Source organism: Mytilus californianus, unplaced genomic scaffold, assembly GCF_021869535.1.
Source record: "Mytilus californianus isolate M0D057914Y unplaced genomic scaffold, xbMytCali1.0.p SCAF_10, whole genome shotgun sequence".
Taxonomy (NCBI): Eukaryota; Metazoa; Mollusca; class Bivalvia; order Mytilida; family Mytilidae; genus Mytilus; species Mytilus californianus.
Window position 1 is genome coordinate 28,163,870 of NW_026262582.1, and position 5,869 is coordinate 28,169,738.

At 31.7% G+C, this 5,869-nt stretch overlaps 1 long non-coding RNA gene across 1 annotated transcript; it reads right to left on the bottom strand.

Annotated features, from left to right (window-relative positions):
- Positions 1-2,034: 2,034 nt before the first annotated feature.
- On the bottom strand, positions 2,035-5,589 carry LOC127717883 (uncharacterized). The gene is made up of 4 exons (XR_007989455.1): positions 5,482-5,589; positions 4,326-4,353; positions 3,893-3,999; positions 2,035-2,536 (listed from the first exon to the last, which is right to left on the bottom strand). It is a non-coding gene; the product is annotated as an uncharacterized LOC127717883 (long non-coding RNA).
- Between the last annotated feature and the right edge of the window lie 280 nt (positions 5,590-5,869).

A 5,869-nucleotide genomic window follows, 5' to 3' on the forward strand; every position in this document is an offset into this window, starting at 1 on the left:
TATTAAAACGTTTCTGATACATATATGGAAAAAATACTTATATATTTTGGCCCGTTAATAACCAAACGAGTCTAAACTCATATGCTCTAACCATACGCGTATGGTCGGACCATATGAGTATACACATATGGTCATAACCATACACGTATGGTTCAAATACTCATATGGTCCGGAACATATAAACAAATGATTGGACAAATCATACTTTGTAACAAAATGCAAACCACTTAGATTTGAAAAAAAATCTGAAACAAATATAATTAAGACGTTTGATTATTTGATTGACAACCTATTTATTTGTTTTGAAGACATGTTTTTTTACCAATCAATCGACAAATCAGAAGAAATCAATTGTGCTCCTCATGTTCCTGGCGTGTTTTTGTCCTCATATGACATGTATGAGGCAGATAAGGTTTTTATGAAGAATGAAAAGAAGCTAGCATTATTCTTCAACTTCATGCTCCGCTATCTAGATGAAGTTTACTCAATACATAATTCCAAGTTTGGTGACAATGTTCAACATATTGATTTCACGAACTTGAAATTAAGGATACCAAAGATACTGTTAAGTCTGCCTCATAGCTTGACTTACAAATAGGAATTGACAATGACATTTGATCACAAAAGGTATAATTCTAACTTTTCTTTTATGATCTTTCCAAACCTATGCAGCAACATTCTAGATAACAGCGGCACTTGCATATGCATTATCAATATATGGATATCTTAGCAGCAACCCTCTACCAAAGAAACCTTGATAGGAAACACAATTAATGGAATATCGTATTAACTGGGAGAAAATGCATATAATCCATATCTTGCATATATGCAAAAGATAGGCGCAAGATACCAGAAGGACATTCTAAAAAAGAAAAAGACAAACAAAAAACAAAGTACACGAAACCCAACATAGAAACCTAAAGACTGAGCAACACGAACCAAACCGAAAACTGGGGGTGATCTCAGGTGCTCCGGAAGGGTAAGAAGATTCTGCTCCACATGTGGCACCCGTTATGTTGCTCTTGTTAGTACAAACCCAGTAATAAGTCTAATTCGATAGGTCACATTCGGGAAAAAGGGGACAGGTTTGTAGTTACAATCCGCTTACATCTGTGAAACGGATATTCCATAACGGTCAACTCGTGATGGCGTCCGTAAAATTTACAAAGGTTGGTTTCCACTACACCACTTGGAACTCTTTGTTTAATAGCTTCCTTGTGAGCAGCAACCCTCTATCAAGGACATCATGATAAGGAATAGAAGCCCTGGAAAATCTTATCAACTGGGTGATATATACTTCGTATGCAGGCGCTACTGGAATGTTGGTACATAGAAACTGAAAGTTCACAATTGGGAAGCTGAAATCATCTCTTTTGCCGTAAAGTTTTGCTCTCAACCGACCCTCATTGTCAATTTTTAGATGTAAGTCAAGATATGAGGCAGACTTAACTGTATCTGTTGTATCCTTTATCTCAAGTTCGATGGGATAGATGCGTTCAACATAGTCACCAAATTTTGAATTATTTAGTGAAAGAACATCATCTATATAGCGGAAAGTAAAGTAAATGGATAACTGCTAACTAGTTTTCTTTCTTCCGAAGAAGTTCCTGAATGAAGTCAGCCGTTGTTTGTAAGGACACTTATGTTGTTTAGGTATCCAATACAATAATGGAAGATTCAGTTCTTCATCTTTGGTTGAAATTCCAAAGGAACATAGAACATACCTATTATTATCTAGGATTTCCTCTTTAGTAAGTAAGCGCTGCTGGAATGTTGATTATAAAAATTATAAAAAAGTTCACAATTGGGAAACAAAAATCATCCATTCTGTCGTAAATTTTTGTTTTTATCCGATCATCATAAGAAATTTCTACAAGATATGAGACACACTTTATTCATGTAATCTTAAAATTTACGAATAAATAAAATCAATAAACCCCAAAAATCAATTGTATAAAAAAAGAAATTAGAGACATAAATCAATCAATTTAGTTGTGTAATTACAATTGAATCATAGATACATAGACCCCATTTAATAAAAAGATAGAATTCCACAGAATTTATAGTATCAGTTTTTAGTTAACTGTTTTAGTGACAGAGTAAAATATTCTCTTCTGTTCTTTTGTTAATATTTGTGTGACCGACGAAAATCGTTATCTGTTTTCTTGAAATCGCTCTCACTATAATTCCGATTCATTATTTTCTTCACCATCATTTGTACAACAATGTGTTTTTGTTTGATCTGGCAAAGAATCTTGTTCTGTGAATTCATATGAACATCCACAAGCAGCATCCTTTACAGGAGTTGCATTTTCATTGTTTGACGTCTCGTTTGGAGTGAGATAAACATGTTCGTCTTCATCTCGATTATTTACCAACAGTGTGTTGTATGGATGCTCATAACCATCGTTCAAATCTCCAAAAGCATTTCTGTCATTGTCGGATGATGTTGATGAATGTCCTGCAGACGCCAGAGCTATATCTCTGCTTTCGACAACTGCTCTTTCGACTGTTGGTATAACCGGATTACTGTTTGCTGAAGAAGAAAAAAGATGGTCTCACATTAGTACATTCATGCTAACAATTAAACTTGTATATTTTTACTTAATCACTAATGTCAGTGTTTCAGATTGCTGCGTTATATGAACCATATAAAATTTATATGCATTTGCTTTCTTTTATTTTGTTCATATTTTACTATAATATCATAATATTAATTGAGATCGTCAGTTTTCTCTAACAATCCGTACAAATCCGAAATGAATAATAAATCTTATTTCAAGTATTTTAAAAGAAAAATGGCTAAAAGCAAAGTCGTTAAATGACTGTGCGCTGGAACATGTTTCTGTTATAAATGTCGTTTAATACTTTTAATATCCCCAATTCAATTAATTAGATGTACAAAACAACTCTTGGAAGAATTGTATACAATAATTTTCTAAACGAGACATTCAAACTATCTATGAATAATTTGGCAAATGACAGCTACATCACCAGTTGTATTGAAAGTACTAAAAAAAATGAAGGAAAGCATGTTATCACAAAATATCAATTTAATCACATTCGTATCAAACAAATATATACTGGGCTTGTAGAACCCTCGATGACTGATAGTATATGATTATTGACGACGAGGACTTAAATAATATATAACGGATTACAAATGTGTCGAGTTTAGTGATTGGATAACTTATACAGTTCGATATCGGTACATAATCTGAAAACAACCAGGGTATATGAGACTTGTTTTAAACCAAGTGTAATCTCAAGAAAATGCGTCATTATGTTATTATTGACGTTATTTATATGAAAAATAAAAGAATGTCAAAAGTTCACAAAGGGTAAAAAGATGCACATTCTTTATTCACACTTTTTATGTTAAATCACGCTATTTACAAACAAAATACTATAACAAATGCTGAATGTATCATGATTATGAATTATGGCATACACGAGAATATTATTTAGTCGCTGCATTTTACAAAATAATTCACATATTAGTAGATTTATAAAGATGAAATTAACAAAAGTATGTCTCGTTGTCAAAATACATGTTATACACCCCAAGTTCACGCAAACAGCACATATAACGTAAATCATTTATAACGTAAAACAAATATTATCTTCCATTTTAAACCAACACAAGTAAAGTATACGAAATAATCACAAACAGGAATTGAATATATATGCTGCTTTGTGCATGTTCAGCTACATCTTATACCTAGTACTTTAAAATACATTAACGCAGGAAATGCGCGTGCGGAGTACAACATTTTTAATCCTGATACATGTATCTGTGATTAGTTTATTCACATTACATACCCTCTACCAAGTCCGATTAAGATATAATGGATAAAGTACTTATTTCAGGGTTATCTTTTACAATTCATACCTTGCCATGGCGTCACTATGTTCTCATCTATCATATATATCTCCATATAATGACCACTTTCATCATCATTTCCCATTGGAGTTTCGAGATTAATTGTAGATAAAATTCTAAAATTATGTTGCATGTGTAAATATTTTTTATAATAATTCTTTATTAATAAAGATACATTAATTGTCGAAATGCACATCTGGTGCAATAAAGTTGGTGCCGTAATGTCACGAGAGTCCAGCTTCCTTTAAAGATTGTAACGTTTCCTTTTTTCATTTATCATTGTAGAACGATAAAGCAAAATACTGCGGACTTAGATCTACTAACATACTTGCAATTGTCTGGTGTTTCATCAATTAAAAAACATTATGAGAAATGTACAAATATTATAAATCGACAATTTATTATGATATCTGTGATATATAAAATAGCAAATCATACGCACCTCTGTTTGTTCTTCCGTTTTATGTGAACTGTAATAAAAGACATTGATCAGAAAAAAACATATACTGAATTTACATATTTTGCCAACAACTTTAGTTGATTGTTTAATTTTCCGTTCAATCCAAGATTGAACTGCATTTTCACGTGTAAGTGAAATCAAGAAAATCCACAACAACATTGTTACAATCAAGCATTTTTTGCAGTGTTCATTTCAAACAAATAAAATGATTATGCTCATCTAACGGGACCTTCGACCAAAATGTTATGACCATTTGAAAAAGGTGGAGTTATGTCAAGGGGACACTCAAACACCAAACATTTATTTATGTACAGCATTTCAAACGCTATTTCTAAGTAAGTTTTATCAGGTTTGTACGCAGCGAAGTGCAATAGAAACCGAATATTTTATCTTTGTGGGCTATATTGCCAGCAACAAGTTAGGAATATGACAGTAGATTTCCATTCCTAAGTAAGTATTATCAGGTTTGTACGTAGCGAAGTGCAATGAAAACCGAAGATGATAAAATTGGGGCTATATTGCCTGCAACAAGTCAGGCATATGAGTTGTTTTCCATTACTAAGTAAGTATTGTCATGATTGTCAGGTTTGTACATGGTGAAGTGCAATAAAAATCGAAGATTTTATCTTTTGGGGCTATATTGCCTGCAGCAAGTCAGGAATATGACAGTTATTTTCCATTTCTAAGTAGATATTTTCAGGTTTGTACATAGTAAAGTGCAATAAAACCGAAGATTTTTTCTTTGGGGGCTATATTGCCCGCAACAAGTCAGAAATATGACAGTTGTCTTCCATTCGTTTGATGTGTTTGGGCTTTCGATTTTGCTATTTGATATTAGACTTTCCGTTTTGAATTTTTCTTGGAGTTCTGTACTTTTGTTATTTTACTTTTTACAAAACGAATCTTTCAAATTTAAAACAATACTTTTTATCATTAATGACCAGCTATATTCTAAAGTCGGAGTTTCAACATAATTATAGTTTTCGATACATTCTTTAAGACTAAATAATGAATCTGGTTTTTTTTTAATTTTGAACCGTTTTCCAAATCTTTAATATTTGTTTTCTGTTTTTGTTTTTTTTTGTTTTTTTTGTTTCTTCCATTATTTTATTACAAAATACCGACACTGTGTACTTACAAAAAAGAATTCCTATCCCAACAACAAGCACAGCAATAGTTCCGAGTAATCCCCCAAGGACGATGTTTTGCAACGGTTGTGTTTTTTCTTTAAATATATTATGATTAGCTAAAACAAAATAAACATATTTTATGTTTACACAAAATCTAGATTATAACTTAACAAAAGCATTTTTGATCTATTTTCTAATGATGTTTCCAATGTAACAATGTTTTATTTTACTGGAATAATATATTATTAGAGATGGTTAAAAAAAGGGTGCAATATTTATACACAGAAGATAAAATCTGAATCAGTATAAATGTATTAACCTATATCTCAATTTTTGTATAAATAAATCCGAATTGAAAGTATCAGAAACTTAGATGTCAAAGCTGTTTGATGTTTA